Source organism: Balaenoptera physalus (genome assembly GCF_965194825.1).
Source record: "Balaenoptera physalus genome assembly, chromosome: 12".
NCBI lineage: Eukaryota > Metazoa > Chordata > Mammalia > Artiodactyla > Balaenopteridae > Balaenoptera > Balaenoptera physalus.
Window position 1 is genome coordinate 21,717,508 of NC_138897.1, and position 20,911 is coordinate 21,738,418.

Here is a 20,911-nt window from a genome sequence, read left to right on the forward strand (position 1 = left end):
TATTACACATGCAATAAGGATTTTGTATTGTTGTTGAAATCACAAGAAAATGACTGAACACCAGAGACAGAAGAAGGGGCATTTGACAAGGACGTGCACACAAAAGGGAGGTAAAACTGTTAGGGTAATGACAGGAAGGCGAAAGGTCAGAAATAGCTGAGGTCTGCAAAACATGGGAAATATTCCAATCAGAGCTTGAAAAGTAACTGGTTTAGGAAAAGAATATGAAAAAGAATATGTATATGTATAACTGAGTCACTTTGCTGTACAGCAGAAATTAAACACAACATTGTAAATCAACTACACTTCAATAAAATTTTTTTAAAAAGTAACTAATTTACACCATTTTTCCTTTACTTCTACCTGCTTCAAAAAACCCCCATCATGTTAATACCTGAGAAGTCTTCTGACATTCTCTCTTTAAGGTCAGACCATAGGGCAATTTAATCAAATCCTGAATTGACTCTGACAGCTAAAGGGTCTGGTCTAATGGCCTAATGGTAGAGCAAAGCTAATGTGGTCAATCATGTTTACTACATGTTTTCCAAGATGAAGTTTTTCTGGACTGTTGAATTTTACAGAAATAAGGGAGAACCAGCAGAACAAATCTATATATTAATGACACTCAGTGCTCCTCATTCAAATGAGTGTCACAGACAAGAGATGCAATTGTGAGATAAATAGTGACCATGGGGTTACTATCTATAAGCCTACACTAAGTATGGTTCATTTTTTGAGAGATCATAATGTATTTGTTTACATTGTTATCAGACACCACAAATCTGGAGTGAAAAAAAAAAGTTTCTTTAGAATTTAATGGCTAAAGCTACTTTTAATTCTATCCCTATATCTATTACTGTAAAATCAGTGCTAAGTGTCATAACCGTGACCAATTAAAGGCATTTCAGACCACCAGTCACCAGTTTCAAAAACAATTTCTGGGATTTAATTTGCATGTAAGTCAGCTTGAAAACTGAAAAGTTTGAAATCATTTACTCAACTGGTCAAAAGTCATGGAGCAATTGGATGAAAACAATTAGAGAAGGAACAATTGAATAAGTTCACTTATTACTTTCCAAACATAAGGCTGCTGTGAGGAATTTAGCAGGGAATATTTGAATTGTGTTCTCTTTCTCAAAACAGGTTTTGCATAGATCCTCAAAATGTGCAGCGCTGAGTAGAGCCTCAAAGCATCCAATAAACCATTTTATAAAAATGTAATGGCTTTTCATTAAATGAATTAGGCACAGAGTGAGACTTACAGGACAACCAGCATTAGGCATAACTTTCTCAAGGGAAGTTACTTAGCATCTCTGGTTCATAGTTTTTTCTATCTGTGAAGTTTATACAAATTAAAGAATTACTATTAAGATATAAGAGATATAGATAAACAACAAGGTCCTAGTGTATAGCACAGGGAACTATATTCAATATCCTTCAATAAACCATAATGGAAAGAATATGTAAAAGAATATGTATATACACGTATAACTGAATCACTTTGTTGTACACCAGAAACTAACACAACATTGCAAATCGACTATACTTCAACAATAACAGAGATATGAAATATTACATGCAAAACTGTTAACCAGTGTTGAGCTCATAATAGATGCTCAGTTAATACTGTTTATATTGCATTATGTTTGAAAAAAAGGGTAAACAAGTGTAAATTGAAAATTTAGTTTTGACTTTCCAAAAAAACTATAAATAGATTTACAAATATGATTTTAGCAGGCAAAATACTCCCAAGAAACAGAGATAAAGGAGGCAAGAATTCAAATCAAAATCACCAAATACATGCACATCATCATAAGTTTCCATAACGCACCTGAGATACAGGCTGTGTGAATGCTCATGAATCTGAATGGAGAGCAAAAAGAAATGTGAACTTGGGTTAAAAAATGCAAGAAATGAGTGGTGACCCATGACTTCATTTGGCATGTGCTATAACATGTAATGTAACTTTCACTCTTAAATGCAGCCCACATTATTTCACATGCAGTATGCTGAAATAATATTTTGTTATTAAAAGGTGTTAAAATGGTCCTTAATTTACCTCTGAAAAGATATATCCCTAATAATGTCCTTTTGTTTCCAATCTCTTATTTTTTATGTCTAATCAACTCTGGCTTTTCTTTGGTTCTTCTTAAAATTTTCTAACTTTATCATATGTGAAACGAATGTGTGTGGGAAGATGGCTTTATGGCATCTCACTATCCTCAACTTTCTCACCAGATTTCACAGCAATCTACATATTTAATGAAGTGTTAAATACGCAATTCATATTTTGCTTCCTTAATGACAAAATGTATTTCCTTCCTTAATACTTTCCATAGAACACAGTGAGTCACAATTCCACTAATTACAATAGTCTTATTGCAATGTATTTCTAAAATTTCAGTAATCCCTGCCTTGGAGTAACACTTGCTCCAAACAAACATCTATTAATTTAAATATAGCTTCTCTTTCAATATTCTAACTGTAAAACATATCTTCTATCACAAATATCCTCCTCCCACCCAACCACGAATGAAAGAATGGTACTGATTAGAAACTGATTCCAGCTTTAACATGTACAGATGTAGATTTAAAACAAGTTTATAATTATCAGGCAGCATTTTAAATAATTTAGCAGTAAGACACATCATGGCTTGTGGCTTTATTCTATAATAGCATTCCAATATTCATTATTCATAATCATTACCGTGCTTATAGGCAGAATGATTTTTTCCCCTGTCTTCCTTGTAAATTCAAACAGTTTTTTTGAGCATAAAGGTAAGCAGAACATAGAGTTAAATTGTGTTATGTAACCTTCTCATTAGCGTACACAAAGTTGATTCTTACATGTGTTAAAGAATGAAGCTATAGCATTTTATTCAACTGAAGAATGTCTTATCCAATGATAAATTGCCTGATGCATTTCTTTTAGGAAAAACCTACACCAATTAAAAATAACATTCTCCTTTTAAGATTAAACTCTAAATTTAAAGTGCATTTTAATTCTATCAATGTTTATTTTTATACCAGGCTAATAGAAAGAGATGAATAGTACTTTATACAAAGATTTTTTTCCCACATATATGACCATAAAACAGAATATGAAAAGATTTCAGATTCTATAAATTCTGAAATGAGAATATATTGTAACTACTGAAATTCTTATGTAAAATTAATTTGTTGAAGTTTATGTTTAGATATTTCTACAATTTGAAGAACATAGTTATTTTTGAAATATAGCTACATGATTGTATCCTGTTTAAATTTCTGATAAAACTCAATTTATCAAGAATTTCAAGGTGGTGAAGTTGCTTGGGATGCAATTTCCAAACCGATTTTTCTAGAATGAAATTTCATTAATAATAGTTCTCATTTACCATTAGATTGTTCAATTACCATGTTATCTGGGTGTAATTTGGATCTTCCTTTTCTTAATCTCATCCTATCCAAGAAGTATAGGATATAGAGGTTAGAGAGGGTTAATTAAGAAAACTATACAATAGGTGAAGAGATAAAATTTCTATGTAAGCAGCCCTCACAATGTGATGCAACTCATCTGTTCAATTGCCTAGGAGGTTATGATAAACTTTACAGTAACATGATGATGATGATGATGATGGTGATAAGATAGTGACAGTGGAGCAGGTCAAGAGCAATGATGATGCCTATATGGAACTCTTCATAGGGCAAACTGATAGAATCAGAACTCAAACACTGAAATATATCTATCAGATACCGTTCCAGATCAATTATGACTCAAATTATAACTGTTAGTATTTGAGGATATTTAAATAAGAAACAACCTGGAAGTTCAAATCTGAACTGTTTTTGGTCTGCTGAGGGTTTTTGATTTCTCCAGCGGTAGCCCTGATGGCATTCTAGTCTTTCTAAGACTGAAGATGAAGCCCTAATACTGAAGAAGAAGCCACATGACACCTGCTGGTGAAGAAGTTGGGCCAGGATGCATCCCAAGGAAAGCTTAGCACACAGAACTAAGAGTGCCAGGGCAGTATAGGGGTGAGAGATTGAATAAGCACCTGAAAAGGGGGCAAAGAAAATAAAGCAAAGATAAGACCAAAGCATTTGGTTTACTACATTCTTCAGCAGCAGAGAAAAAGGATTTGTGTCAATGGGAAGAAGCTTCCAAAAGCAGATCATGACCCATTATAGTTATATTCATAGGCATTTTTGATCCCTGACTTTGTACAAAGCTTGGGTTAACTCAAGGGATACAGCATAAATAGACCACAGTGCCTTCCTCGAGATGCTAAAAATGATGCACTGTGGTAAGCCATTGGAGTGTGAGAGGAATGACAAACTCTGCCACATGGGTTTTGGAGAAAGGTTCATGAAAATATTTAACATTAAAATAAATTTCAAAGGGTATGTAGGATTTCACTTGAAAGAGAGAAAGGAATTAAAATAACATTCTATCATGTGGGCACGCTGGCACTGTAAATTTATAAGTTATGGTTAGATGCAACAAAATGCCTCAATATAGGGTTTGGTGTCAGATAGACCAAAATCCTAATTTGGACTCTGTTAATAATAGTGATAGTTCTATTGGGTTGGCCAAAAAGTACCTTCAGTTTTTAAGTAAAAATAAAAGACCCATTTTTCATTTTCACCAAGAACTTTATTCAACAACGTATTCACCCTTTTATTCCACTACCTTCTGCCATTTTTCAGGCAACTTCATAATCCCATCTTCCCAAAATGTTTTATCTTTTTGAGCAAAGAACTGTTCCAGGTAACTTTTACAGTCTTCCAGGGAATGGAAATTTTTTCCATTAAGAGAATTTTGTAAAGATGGAAATAAATGGAAATCCGAAGCTACAAAGTCTGGTGAATATGGAGGATGAATCAGAACTTCCCAGCCAAGATGTAACAGTTTTTGCCTGGTCATCAAAGAAACATGTAGTCTTGCATTATCCTGATGGAAGATTATGCGTTTTCTGTTGACTAATTCTGGACACTTTTCATCGAGTGCTGCTTTCAGTTGGTCTAACTGGGAGCAGTACTTGTTGGAATTAATCGTTTGGTTTTCTGGAAGGATCTCATAATAGGGAACTCCCTTCCAATCCCACCAAATACACAACATCACCTTCTTTGGATGAAGACCGGCCTTTGCTGTGGCTGGTGGTGGTTCATTTCGCTTGCCCCATGATCTCTTCCATCCACATTATTGTACAGTATCCACTTTTCATCGCCCATCACAATTTGTTTTAAAAACGGAATGTTTTCATTAGGTTTAAGTAGAGAATCGCCTGCGGAAATATGGTCAAGAAGGCTTTTTTTGCTTAACTTATGTGGAACCCAAATATCAAAGCAATTAACATAACCACGCTGGTGCAAATGATTTTCAGCACTTGATCTGGATATTTTAAGTATGTCGGTTATCTCCCTCATGGTTTAACGTTGATTGTTCTCAACTTATGTCTCAATTTGATCGCTATCAACTTCAACTGGTCTACCTGACTGTGGAGCATCATTCAGCGAGAAATCTCCAGCATGAAACTTCACAAACCACTTTTGACACGTTCAATCAGTCACAGCACCTTCTCCATACACTGCACAAATCTTTTTTTGCGTTTCAGTTGCATTTTTACCTTTCTTGAAATAATAAAGCATAATATGCCAAAAATGTTGCTTTTTTTTCTTCCATCTTCAGTATTAAAATCGCTACACAAAAATTCACCAATTTTGATAAGTCTTTTTTTAAATGTACTCTGATATGACAGCTGTCACAATACAATCTAACAAAAATGTTTCAAATGAAGTTAAAGACAACTAAGTGCTACTAGAGCCAACTCACAGAAAAAAAACGAAAGAACCTTTTGGCCAACCCAATACTTTTCTATACTTGGGGACAATAACATTTATTTCATAGAGCTATAGGGAGGATTCAGTGACATAATATAAAGTGCTTAGCACATTGCCTGCCACATATAAAAGACAATGTACCATCCCCATTAATACAAGCACCATAACCCTTTAGTAAATTCAACAGTTATTCAATATAATGATCATACACTCAGACTCAGTAATCCCTCCTCTGGAAATCTTCCCAATGAATTTAATCAAAACATTAAAAATGTAACAATATGCATAAAGGTAATCATCTTAGTGAAACAACTGAAAGCAACCTAAGTGTCCAAAATTGGTAAAAGCCAAGTACAGCATGGAATAGTTGCCCAAGTGAGCTGTATTTAGCCAAGACACCTAAAATTATACTTATAAAATTATGTACTTTATGGAAAATACTTAGGATGCAGTGTTATACTACAAAAGTAGTATTCAAAATATATGCATTATTATTGCAGGAATCGAAAAATATACATTGAAAATGATTTGGAAGAAAATATTGCCCAACATTAATGATAATTATGCTACTGTGATGATATTAATGTGGACCTTCTTTTTCTTTTGCTTGATTCAAAATAGGCTTTATAATATGGTTATACTGCATTTATAAGTGCAAATGAAGCATTTGGGATGTGCTGACTTGTGTCATCTCCCAATCAAATGAGGATGTTTATGATGATGTCAGATGATTCATGTCAAAGATGCTGTAAAGGATGGCCTGTGAACCAAATCCATCTAGTCGCCTGTCTGTGCAGCCCAAGCGATCAGAGGGATCTTTACCTATTTAACTAGTTGGGAAAAAATCAAAATAATAATAATATTCATGACATGACAGCTATATGAAATTCAAATTTCAATGTCGATAAATAACGTTTTATTGGAACACAAGCATTTATATGGCTGCCTCTGCCCAACAATGGCAGGCAAGTAACTAAGTAACTGAAACAGAGATCATATGGCCTACAAAGCCTAAAATAGTTTCAGTCAGTTCTTTACAGAAAAAGTTTGCTGACTCCTGCTATAGGGATCACTTTAACTGAAAACTGATTGAAGTCAAATAGCCCTAGTTCAGTCTTAACGTTCCTTCTAACCTAAAGGTTCTCCTACTCTCTGATAGCTGTCTGCATATAAACAGCAGATGAGAAACCATGGACTTTGAAACAGCAATATAAATTAGACACCCAAAGAGCTCCAAACAGCTAGCAACAAGGAGACTGGCTACAAATAAGGTGGGAACACAAGAAGGGTTAGAGAACAAGTAGCAAAAATAGATCTTGATCCTGAAGCTTTTTTCTGTCCCATCCTCCTGTGTTGTTACTCTTCAAGGACCTTAGGGTGGGCACTTTTAGACTGAACCTAATGGAATTGCTGTTTTTGTAGGTCAAAACCCATCAAACACTGGCAATTTCATACAGTGCAAGTAAACTTTGGGGATAAAACAGCAAAAGCAAATTCTGACTAATGCAATCCAGCCAAAATAACTACTGATTTAGAAATAGATTAAATTATCTTATATAAGCAAAATTTAATGAAAGTTAGGTACTCTAGATAGAAAATGTTGAAAATGTTTTTTATTCCAGAGCTCAGATCAGATACTTTCTTTTGACATTTGAAGGCTTTATATATGCATTTTACTGAATTTTCAATGATTATAATTTTCCATCTCACAAATAGTTCAATGTGAATTTGATTATTTAAAAGTTCACTTGATAGGCTGGTTAAAAAAAGATAAACTATTTTGGTCACAAAAAGAAAGAAATTTATTTTATTTTTTCAAAACTAACTTAATGTAGAGGATCTGCTCTTTAGGTCTAGAGGTAGGAATTAGGGAAGTAGGTGAGATAAATGTGGGCTGTTTTTAAAAGGTTATCTATATGTATTATAAATCAAGAAAAGGTGAGAAATCTTGAACTGTAATTGAAGTAGAACCTTAGAAAGATTAATTTTTGCTAAAAAAAAAGGCAGCAAAAGTATGTGATATTGAGCAGGACATAAAGCAACTTCCTTTGTTGCAAATCATTTTTAATCATTTTTGATCTGAAACCCAGGAATACTTTCATGATTATTTGAAAAAATTCAATAACAAATAGCTGGAATTGTGCATAACACACCAAAAAATGAACGTATCCTAGTTAAGAGGGAATTAATTTTGCAAAACAAGGCAAACAAAACTGTGTAACTAAGCTCAAAACATTCCATTCATTGCAAATCTGACTCCATCTGGAATTTCACCAGTAACAGGTCATAAGAATATAGTATTGTTTGATATTCTCCTTCAGCCCATGATGAGGATTCAACGGACCCAGTATCTTATAATCTCTGCCTTGTTTTTCCTTACTCTTTCCAGGAGTAAGAGTTTGCTCCTGGTACATTCTTTCTACATTTCCTCCAGACTCACAATACATATTCCTGAGATTACCAGTAAAAAATAATAATAAAAACTGTCACCTGTCACCACAGAATAAGAAACAGAAAAAAAAAAATTCAAAGAAAAATGTTAATCCTCCCATTAAGATATCCCATAATGATGTTTCAGCAAATACACAATAATTTGTTTCAATTTTAGGTTGACGTTAGTTTTAATGCTAAAAAACTAAATGTATACATTAAATGAATGAGAGTCCCAGTATAGATTTTATCATCAAAGAAAATGTCTATCATTTTTATGTGCAGAAGAGTTATGTAAATTTGTAAATCAAATGTTATCTTGGTTATAAAAATACAACCACTGCAGTGCTGCTTTTTCACAATTACTGGTCCAATTATAGTAACCGGACAGGTGAATCAAATCTAAGAAAGAGATTCAATGGCCCAGTTTCTAAATAGAATTTAGAAAGATGACCTCTAGACTTTTTATTTAATGAGGCCACGATCACTTTCCATCTCCCCTCCCAAAACTAAACACACACACACACATGCACGCACACACACCAAGTTTAATATACTGGATAAAACATGGAAAACTAATTTGTAGAAGACTTCATAGATATTCAAGACTAGGGGGACATATGTTAGATATCACTGTGAAAATGTTGTCTTTTAATGTTATTTAATGTATATTTCTTACTGTTAATCGTCTTTTTTTTTTAAGATGGAAAGATTTCAATTCATTTCACATACTTCAGAAAAGCACCATTTGTTTTACAACCAGTAAATTAGTTTGCTGCACCAGGCCCTCCAATAAATTACTCATTTGATGATAACACTGATAATCCGTGAGCGTGTTTTTTCCCTCTCTCTAGAAAAGTCTATTTTTTCCAAATCACTGGTTAGATAATAAATATTAAGAATTGTTTTAAAGAAGAAAGACTTGAACATTCTAATGCCTGCTTGAAGTAAGGGAGAACCTTAAGAGTTCATTTCAAACCAGAGCTTAGCTTGCCAGGCAGAGAATGCAACGGTTCATGCTTTGGCCTAAATGGCAGTGGGCCCTGCTTTCAAAGTTCAAAATAATAATTGCTTTTGGACCCATTCCTTTCATCAAGTGTATAAAAATTTTTTCATCTATATTCCATTTGGCCCCAAATAAGTGAACTGGCTTATTTTTATAAATTTGTGAATCCAACCATAAATGTAATCAAGGAACGAGGGCCCACAGAAATCTACAGCCCTGGCCTAGTGTTTTCAAAGTGATCTGAAGTCCTGAGCTCCTGTAGGTGGGGGCAATTCAGCCCAGCGTGGTGGGTGATCTGCATGTAAATAATCCACCACTCCAGCTTGCAAAGATAGTAAGTTCTGTTGCTCCTTTGGCAGGCCTGTTGGCTCAGTGTGTACACTAACACAACATGCTTGACTTCTGAAAAACTGTAGCTTCCATTTTAAAAAAAAATAACAACATCCAAACCCATTTCTCAATAGCACACCAGATTTTAAAATATGCTGAAGCTAAGGTGGAGGTGAAACACCTTTTGAGTTTATTCTGTAGACAGAATTACTTTTCTACATTCTGTGGGCATGTGCAAGTTCTAATTCTCGGGAGAGTGCATTATGCAGTTGGCAGGCTGTCACTTTTCTTTTAGATGTTAAATATCTCATACAGAAACAAAACTCAACTATTTAAAATTAATTTGCGCTCGACATCATCTTTTAAAGGCATTAAGGAAAAAAGGGGGTTTTCACTTAAAAATTAGTAAAATTTAGAAATAAAGCATCACCAAGATTCAGTACAAATGCTACCAACTGGTACTACAGATAACTATTTGGTAGGACATCATTTACATAAACATAAATATATAGTTATAATTATAAAGGGCCATAGGATACCACTTTCTGGAGGGCTATCTACTTGTCTTTCTTTCCATAATAAACAATTTTGAATCTATCTTTAGGTCCACAATTTTCATTTTCAAAAGAAGAAGAAAACACATTGTAAAATTCCATTTGCAAGTTCGAGAAACAAGAAAGCTCCAGAAAATTCAGAAATGTAGAACAATAAGAAAGAATGTGACTTTAATATAGTAAAGGCATGATCAAAACATCATTGGCAAGATTTAGTTAAGATTACAGAATAAACTGACAGAAATGAAGCAGCATGGCTCAAAAATTCATCAGTTAAAAATAAAAGAAGGCAAAAGACCCAGAATTGCCAACACAGTATTGAAGAACAACATTGAACAACCGATGCTACCTGACTTCAAGATTTACTGTAAAGCTACAGTAGTCAAGACAGTGTGGTATGGGTAAAAGAACAGACAAATAGATCACTGGAATGGAACAGAGAGCCCAGACATAGATCCACATAAATATATGTCAACTGATCTTCGTTTGAAAAGGAACAAAGGCAATACAATGGGGCAAAGTCTTTGCAACAAATGATGCTGGAACAACTCAACTGGACATTCACATGCAAAACAATAAATCTACATACAGGGCTTACACCATTCACAAAAAGTAACTCAAAATGGATCACAGACCTAAATATAAAATGCAGAACATGAGACCCCTAGAGGATAATGTAGGAGAAAACCTAGGTGACCTTAGACGTGGCGATGGCTTTTAGCTACAACACTAACAGCATGATACACGAAAGAAAAAACTGATAAGCTAGACTTCATTAAAATTAAAAACTTCTTCTTTGTGAAAGACAATGTCAAGAGAATAAGACAAGTCACTGACTAGACGAAAATACTTGCAAAACACACATATGATAAAAGACTCTTAAAACTCAGTACTAGGAAAATAAACAACCTGATTTTAAAATGGGCCAGATACCTTAACAGACATCTCACCGAAGAAGATATACAGTTGTTACATAAGCAAAAAGATGTTCCACATCATATGTCATCAGAGAAATACAAATTAAAACAAGGATGAGATACCATTACGCACCTAACAGAACGGTCAAAATCCAAAACACTGACAGTACCAAATGTGAAATGACAGGAACTCTCATTCATCGCTGGCGGGGGTGGGGGGAAAATGCAAAATGGTAAGGCCACTTTGGATGACAGTCTGGCAGCTTCTTACAAAGCTAAACACACTCTTACCAATCCCGTAATCTCACCCCTTGTTATTTACTCAAAGGAGCTGAAAACTTATGTCCATACAAAAACCTGCACGTCACGTTTACAGCAGCTTTATTCAGAACTGCCAAAACTTGGAAGCAAACAAGATATCCTTCAATAGATGAACAGATAAATAAGCTGAGGTATATCCAGACAATGGAATATTATTCAGTGCTAAAAATAAATGAGCTATCACGGAGAAAACTTGTATACATATTATTAAGTGAAGGAAGCCAGTCTGAAAAGGCTACATACCGTATAACTCCAACTACATGACATTCTGGAAACGACCAAGGCAAAACTAGGGAGACAGTAAAAAGACCAATGGCTGCCAGGGGTGGCGGGGGTGGGGTGCTGCAGGGATAAACAGGCAGAGCATAGAGGACGTTTAGGACAATGAAAATACTTTGTATGATACTAAAATGATGACTATATGTCATTATACATTTGACCAAACCCACAGAATGTACAGCACCAAGAATGAACCCTCATATAAACTATGGACTTTGGGCAATTATCATGGCAAATATAGGTTCACCAATTCCAACAAATGTGCAACTCTGGTGGGGGATGTTAATAATGGGGGAGGCTGTGCATATACGGAGGCCGGGAGTATATGGGAACTCTCTCTACCTTCCTCTCAGTTTTGCTGTGAACTTAAAACTGCTCTAAAATAATTAAGTCTTCAAAAATTAAGAAAGAAAAGAAGGTTGTTTGATTAGATTAAGTCAGCTTAATACTTCAGATTTACTATTAGTTTGTTATTAGGACAAGAAATGCGTCTATTATTATTTCTAAATAAGATACAGATTTTGACAAAAATAAAGGCTTTTGCTTTGATAATTCTAAAAATAACCTACATTCCAAACTTTTCCTATTACAACATGGGTCATTCTGACATAAGGTCAACTTTTACTTCCATGTAATTAAAGAATAATAGGATCTATGGTATGTGAATTATATCTCAGTAAAACTGTTGCTAAAAACAAATAAATAAATAAACGGGGAAAGAAGAAGAACAGGGTCTGTTTTTCTAGGAAAAATCAATCAGGACTAATGAAAATCAGTATGTGGAGGTAAGCCTATGAGATTTCCAAAAGGGAAGTGTATGAGGGAAATTACATGTTTTATAAATTATCATGTTAATCATTCAACTACTCTAAGCCTCTCATTGGTATTGAATGGAATTAAATAAATGGAATTAATAAATTATATCTGACTATGTAAAAATGAATCTTACATCTTACTATGTAAAGATGAATGTTACATATCTGTAGTTTATTTACTGAGCAGCCTCTGAATAAAAGATTCCAACTCACTAAATTTTCATACCATATAAATGTTTTAAATACAATAAAATATACATCAACTTATTTAACCTTCTCTTTTACATTATTTTCACATAAGCATTCAGGGATGTGTTATTTGGTGGGTTCAGTTTAATTTTTAAAATATATTTTAATGGGCTTTTTTTGAGTCACTGGAGCCCTGGAAACTCATTTAAAAGAAAATCTCTCGAATACTGGGCCTGCATATTATTGATTTTATGAATCAGTCATGAGCAAGAATGAAAGGTGATACCTTTTTAGGGGATTTTTGAAATAAATCACTAATTTCAATTTTGAAAATAAGTGACAAGTCCTGTAAATAATGACAAGTGTTATGCACAGTAGTTATACAATTGGATGCTAAAAGCTAAAACAGTTTCAAGGTAGTATAAAAAGAATAAGTCATTATATTCTGTTGCTTTATTCTGTTTTCACTGCCCAGTGATCTTTTGAATGTGACTATAATGGGAAGTGGTGATATTGTGATTTATAAGAAATATATATTTGATCATTCAGATATATATTTCTCATATATATTTGGTCTTTGTCCATAGGTCCTGGCTCACAATTCCCAAATTTCCTAAGGGATGAGAGTGATAAAGGTGTCTTTGGTTAGGTGAATGAGGTGACTTCTTTTGGAAGCACTTAAGAATGAGGGCAGGTTGCCAGGAGCATCAACCATGTGATCAGATGGTTGGCACTTTCAGTCCCATCCATGACCTCCGGGGAGGGAAGAGGGGCTGGAGATTGAGTTCAATCACCAATGGTCAATGATTTTATCAGTCATGCTTATGTAAGGAAGCTTCCACAAAAACCTGAAAGGACAGGGTTTTGGGTTGATGAGCACGTGGAGATCTGGGGTGAGTGACATGCCCAGAGAGAACACGGAAGCTCTGCACCCTTTCCCCATACCTTGTCCTGTGCATCTCTTCCATCTGGCTGTTCCTCAGTTATGTCCTTTTATAATAAACCAGTGATAACCAGTAAGTAACATGTTTCTCTGAGTTCTATGAGCTGTTCTAGTAGGTTAGTCGAAGCTGAGGAGAGAGTCTTTGGAACCTCTAATTTATAGCCAATCAGTTAGAAGCACAGGTAACAATCTGGGCTTGTGACTGGCCTCTGAAGGCGGGGAGCACAGACTCGTAGGACTAAACCGTTAACCTATGGAATCTGATGCTATCTTCGGGAGGCTAGTGGAAGAATTGCGTTGAATTCTCAGACCCTCTTGCTGATGTATGAGAACTGCCTGTTGGTGTGCGGGAAGCCCTCCACCACATGTTGGAAACTGGGTGCTCAGAACATCAAAAAGAGAAGTGAAACAGACTTCTTCTCATACTTTCAAGGGTGCCCGTCTAAATTCTAATAAATGTGTCTCAAACTCCTTGTCCTTATCTGAGGATAGGTGAATCATAGAGTTTATAGATTATTCTCATCTACCCATTATATTGTTCAGATACCTATGATGCAATCACTGTGAACCACCCCCCTCTCTTTCCCCCCACCACCCCCAATACATGATGCAGCAGCACTGAGGTTGAGAATAAAGCCAGACCTGGTTCTAAATTCAGATGCTGCCATTTACTAAATGGATGACTGGCAAGTTATTTCATCACTTGAAACTGCATTTTCTTCAACTGTACAACAGAACCTCTTCTCATGGTAGTGTTGTGAGGATTGAATGGTGGGAAAAAAAATGAACCAAAAGTACTTAGCAGAGAGAGCATTCACTAAGCATTCCTTTTTATTGACATTTTTCACATTATGCCAAGGAGTTGATTGCTATAGGAAAATGAGCTGTTAGCATAAAACCAATATTATTTTCCTTTCTCCAAAGTTAGCAGCATCTTAATATTCTAAAAATATTTCAAATACATGTTTGGTATAACATCACCTAGATATAAGCCAAGGTTTTATTTATTTGGGGGAAATTGTTTTCTGTACTGGCTTCTAAATGCATGTTTAGAGTCACTCTGTGCAGGTCAAAAGCAACAGTGAAAACAATATCCAGCGTCCGATCAGACCAATATTCAGGCTAGGATGAAATAGGTGTTCTCTTTTTTTTCCTCCTCTTAACACAGCTCTCATTTCCTGGTAGATCAGTGAGACAATGAAGCACTCAAGAAAATTTTCAGCAATTGAAACTATAAATTGCAAAACAACTAAAATGTCTAAAGTGACTGGTACTTGGCTGAATTTCCCTTTTTCTCATTTCTTTTCAGATTTGTTATCCTTAGAGGTTCTACTATATATATATATATATATATATAGTTATTCAATTAATTCCAATAGGGTTAGAGGTTCACAGAGAATATTTAGAAAATGAGCATATATTCATTCTGTCAATATAAATGCTTAGAATTAAGACTGAGGATCTAAACAGCATGAGAGGAATTTTTTTCTTCCTCTTTTAAAAGCAATTTACAAAAGATTTTGTACTGTCAAAAGGCAGACTAATAAGCCCAGACTGTGAAATCCTTGTTTATGAGAAAAGCAGAGATATCAGAGTGGACATTTTTCTGAGGTGCTGTATGTAACCTGAAGGATAGAGAAATCATACCCACAATTGGTAGCCACTTTAGATTTATACTTTTTTCTAAAACCTGGACCAAAGTGGCAAAAATCCTGTTGTGTTTCCCTGGTCAGGCTTGGAAATCCCCAAAGGTTTAAAACTTGCTGACTGCTAAATTATCTGATTTCACTTAACCTCCAATCCACTTCTGTGCTAAAGAATGGTCTTTAAATGCATCTGCATAATACAGAGAAGAGAGAAAATGCCAACTGTGGGCTTCACGCATCTGTCTACATATCTAACCACTGATGATATTGACATGACAATTAAAGAAGTTGTGCCAATTCAGCTGAAAAATTAGGGAGCTACAAGTCACCTCTATTCCAGAATTACTTTTTAATCATTTAATTATTCTTTTCTTAATTCAAGGATGGTGAGCGTAGGTGGACATCTCTTCTGTTTAAGTATGTAAATTGTGAATATAATAATTAAAGGAAAAGTGGTTCAAACTTTTCATTCATATAAGAATGATTTTTTTACTTGCCAAATATGAGCATACTTCAACATTTTCAATAGTTTACAATGCTGATTTCCTTAAAGTTCTATCTAGAAATAAATTAGCAAATGCATATACAAATAAAACAAGAATTCTGCTTCCTGTAGTGGTGGACTAGATAATTCAGAACAATCTTCCCATTGAGAATCTATTAAAAAAAGAATACAACTTAAAAACAAGTCTGCCTGAAGGCACTGAAAAGCTAAAAAACAGAATGAAGTATTCCTAGGAAATGGGAAAAAAATAGGCAAAGGGAAGTGATGATCCTAGAATTTAGGGCCCATTTTACTCCATGGGACTGGTTTTTTTCAATGTGAAGAGACTCAGAGGCCCTGAGGGTGATCCTGCAGTGGACAGCCTTGACGGACAAAGGCTACAAGGATGTGTGTCTAAGACCAGTGAACAGACTGTTGGGGGAGCCCTGGTAAACCTGCTACTTTGGGATTATAGACAAATAGATATAGATATAAATATATAGATAGATATATATGTGTAGATATAGATGTTATAGTCAATGAGCAAGGGTAAACCAGAAGTACGCAGAAGTATGTATTGAAGTTCAGTGTTTAGTTATCTCAATCTCTGCTGAAAGAGCTCTTACAGCAGAAGCAATGTGAATTCTCTTTGGAGAAAGATAACATCTTCCTAGATCTCAATGTGCTTTCTTAAACATTTTTGCAGATATGATGTCCAGTTCACCATAAGAGCGTTCAGCAAAGTATGGTCAAAAGAAAATGACATTTATTTAATAAAAGTTATTTACTAAAAGGCTGCAAGATGCATTACACTGATTAGTTAAATGTTAAAAGCTTTTACCTTGCTACTGAAACAAGGCAGGAGGTCCTGTATTGTCCTTCCTATACAATACTATTTTGCACAGTTACTAGACTTTGGCATTATTGGCATTTGAGGTCTGGCAGTCTTTGTTGTGGAGGGTTGTCCTCTGCATTGTAGATATTTAGCAACATACTTAGCTTCTATCCCTAGATGCTGGTAGGATCTTTCAGTTGTGAAAATCAAAACTGTCTACACATTGTCAAATCTCTTCTGGGGGGCTAAATTGCCCTGAGTTGAGAACTAGTGCTCTACGGGAAGGTCCAGGTGGTAAAATAAGGCAAAAAGAGAGAACGAGACAAAGAAAGAGAGACAGAAAGAAAGGCAGGAAGGAGGGAAGGAGGGAGGGAGGGAGGGAGGAAGGAAGGAAGGAAGGAAGGAAGGAAGGAAGGAGGGAAGGAAGGAAAAGGAAAGGAAATAAGGGAAGAAGGGGAGAGAGAGGGAGGGAGAGGGGAAGAGAGGGGAGAGAGGGAGAGAGAGAGAGAGTGTGCAAGCGCACGAGCTTGAAAACTCGAGAATAAATTTAATGCAAGATGGGCAAGACTTCTACACAGAAAACTATAAAATATTTAGAAAATGTAAAGAAGAGCTAGTAAATATTAAAGTCATAGAACACTTAAGTGCTCTACATTGTGAAAATCAGCTTACTAAATATTGTATCAAGTACTGGAATATTTGAAAATTGAGTATTGTAAAGTATTGAAATACTCTATAATAAAATATCACGTCTCCTCAAATTGATCAATAGATTCAATACACAAAGACAACCAATGAATGTAAAAATGGAGAAAGGGTCTAAATAGTCATATCAAGAAAGATACCAAATGGTCAATAGATATATAAAGGGGTGGCTGCCCTCATTAGTTACCAAGGAAATGCATATTGAAACTAGAATGAAATAAAACCAGTACCTACCCATAAGAAAAGCTAAAATTACAATGACTGAAAGTGTTTACTAGAATGCAGAGTAATAGCAACTCTCATAAACACTGGGTGAGAGTATAAATTGATAAAACCACTTTGGCATACAGGTTGACTTTATCTACTGAGGCTGAAAATGTACAATTCCACATCTAGATATATACCCAACAGGTAAGCATGTGCTTGTGAATCGAAACAGACATGTCCAAGAAGAACATAAGAGCTAGAAACAGGAAATAATCCAAATATTTATCATCGCTAGAATGGATAAGTAAATTATGGTATCTTGATACCATGGAACACTAAATATGAATAAAATGAGCAAACTACAGCTATGCAAAAACATGGATGACTCTTATAAACATAACACCCAGAGAAAAGGCTAGACACAAGAGGATACATATTGTGTGATTCCATTTATATATAGCTCAAAAACAAGAACTAAACTCTAACATGTGGAGATGCTTGCTTAGGAAGTAAAACTCTAATGAAAAGTAAGGAAGTGGTTTCAATACAATTCAAGATAGTGTCTTCCTTTGGTGGGACACAGAGGTAAGCAACTAGGAAAGTCATGATGGGGCTCCTTGGGCAGCTGGTGATGTTCTATTCCTTGAACTGAAGGAATCAAATGCAAATACATTGAGCTGCTCGGGGTGTGTGTGTGTGCAAGTGTACATGAGCATGGTTCTGTACGAATCTTTATTTCACTATAGAAAAGATATAAAATAAAGCAGATAAGCAAAATGCCATGGCTATAAAGTTTCTAAATCTCTGAAAATTACTTTGAGTTTTACACTTAAAGTTAATTTCTTTTGCTTTGATGCATTACGCCTTTAATGATTATCTACTTGAGGATAGTAAGGGAAAAAAAAAACAGATAAGAAGCGACAGGGGATAAGATTAATATAAATAAGCAACCCAAAACAAAAATAAAAAATATCGAATCCAGAAATAAAAGATTAAATAAAACAATAGGTTAAACACAGTTTAGGCATAAATAAATAATAGGAAAATCATAACCCTCCCTCCTACCTAGATTATTTTCTTCCAAGTCTACCTACCTGAGCATGAGCCACCATCTAAAACTTTATGGCATCATGAGCCAGAAAGTCTCTCTTAAATCATGAATATTCATCTTTGGGAGGTAACACGCAGTCACCTATAAACTCTTTAATTTCTTCATCATATTAGCTAGTCAACTAGCAATACCTACTAAGTAAGTTCTGATTGAGAAGGAAAAGACGACCTTTAGTATAAGCTCTTTGAGGTTACGAATCATGTCTTCCCTTTTTCCCCCCAGGTTTCCATCTTGGATTACAGTGTGAAGCAAAGATTATAAGGGTAAGAGGGTATCAAATCCAATTCTGCTCTCTGTAGGATAGTCATTTAAACTTTTCCAGACTAGAGTTCAGTATTGAACAAAAGATCTTTTTAGACAAGCCAGGACAATGGGGTCATTTTAAGAGCACACAAGATGGTAGAAGTGAGATGAAAGAGTCTTCTATCATACAAGACGTTTAGCAGGTAAATGGCTCTCTGTGGTTGTTCTTCAACATGTCTTAGTATCTCCTTCTGTTCTTGGCACAATCTTTGATCTTTTTTCAAGGTTGGAGACTTTTTCTTCTACATTCAGAGCAAAGCCTGAAGTAGGTCTTCACTAGACATTCTAGAATAATTACGTCCTCTTGACTACCAGGTGGCCAACCCGTATAAGACTTACATTCAAGTCAACACCCACTGAACAGATTCTTAAAGTAAGTGAAAGTACATTCCAGCCCTGGAGAGAATGATGTGTCCAGAGTCCCAGCTAACAGTGAGATGCCAGTACCAGGCAAACAAATGAGTCCAGCGAGCAGGCAAGAAACCGGCACATGGCAGACGTTAGGAGCAGGACATTTCACTCTGTATTTTGCAGATGGCAAAATGTGCTAAGAAGCTATCTGTCCTGATCTAAGAATCTAGCTTAGGCCGCAATGGAAAATAAGACACTTCCTTTGAGTTTTAACCCATCAAGCCCAACTGCCAAAATGTTCAATAGAGAGAAACAGAAAATAAGCTGATCTGTCAGGGATTTTATTAGCTTCCCTTAAGTGATATCTGAGGGCTCTGATACACCCATGAAACCACCACAGTCAAATAAAATAAAAAATGACAATTGAGGAAAGCCAGGCTAGAGTTTCAAACAGCCATTCTGCCTCTGCTTCTCAGATTCCCCTGTCATCTCAGGTCATAGGGAGGTGTGAAAGAAGGCAAGCAGACAAAATGCCTCAGGCAGCCCTCGCAAATAAAGAGGGACTAAAGAGGACATTCAAAAGTTGGTCACACTAGAATGATTCTTTCAGGCGGGCGTGACGGCAGAAAGCGAGGCTGTGAGAGTACAAATTGTCAGAGCCTGATAAGAAAATAACCTATTACCTGCAAAAAATGCATTTTATTTCCCAGGCTCTGGAAACACCTTATAAAAATGGGATGTACAGGAGGAAGGGGAGCAGAAAGAGTGGGTGAAATCAGGTAACTTACTTTATAAGATGCATAGCTTGTCATGGGTTTGATGAAGTTAGAGTATAAATGATATCACAATCCTAAAATAATCCACTTATCACAAACATGAGTATTTATCTCTTTTAAGTTGGACCTTAACTGTGTAGTCTGAAATCTGATTATTTAACTATACACGAATAAATAAACACACATATCCTTTCCTGGTACTAGGGCCCATGACAAAGCCAGGGACATAAGACAGAAATAAAATTTGTAGATTCTGAGCTGGATATTCTGGGAATAGGATCTTTTTTTTTTTTTTTTTAATAAATTTATTTATTTTATTTATTTATTTTTGGCTGCGTTGGGTCTTCATTGCTGCGTGCGGGCTTTCTCTAGTTGTGGCGAGCAGGGACTACTCTTCGTTGCAGCGTGCGGGCTCCTCATTGCTGTGGCTTCTCTTGCTGAGGAGCATGGGCTCTAGGTGCACGGGCTGCAGTAGTTGTGGCACGCAGGCTCAGTAGTTGTGGCTCGCGGGCTCTAGAGCGCAGGCTCAGTAGTTGTGGTGCATGGGCTTAGCTGCTCTGCGGCATGTGGGATCTTCCCAGACCAGGGCTCGAACCTGTGTCCCTTGAATTGGCAGGTGGATTCTTAACCACTGTGCCACTGGAGAAGCCCCCGGGGATAGGATCTTTAGACACAGATAAACTCAGAAAACAAATGGCCCTTGGAGTAGCATGAGAACTTGTACATTTTCAGTTGCCAATAACAGTAGCTTCCAGCTCCTGGAATGGAATCCAAGCACTCCAGGAATGTACCTGGCTTTCTTTACTAAGGAAATTCAAACTGATTGTTATGGAACTTCTTCTGTGGCAGGAAATGGCATCAGAGGGGACCCATTTCCCTCATACAT

The 20,911-nt window shown here is 35.7% G+C and overlaps 1 protein-coding gene and 1 long non-coding RNA gene across 2 annotated transcripts in view; one reads left to right on the forward strand and one right to left on the reverse strand.

Annotated features, from left to right (window-relative positions):
• The window catches only part of DCC (DCC netrin 1 receptor), a 1,180,955-nt gene that overhangs the window by 439,790 nt on the left and 720,254 nt on the right, over positions 1 to 20,911 (reverse strand). The window lies entirely within an intron of this gene.
• Positions 1 to 20,911, forward strand: part of LOC309639464 — a 121,524-nt gene that overhangs the window by 35,685 nt on the left and 64,928 nt on the right. The gene's annotated exons all lie outside the window — the stretch shown is intronic.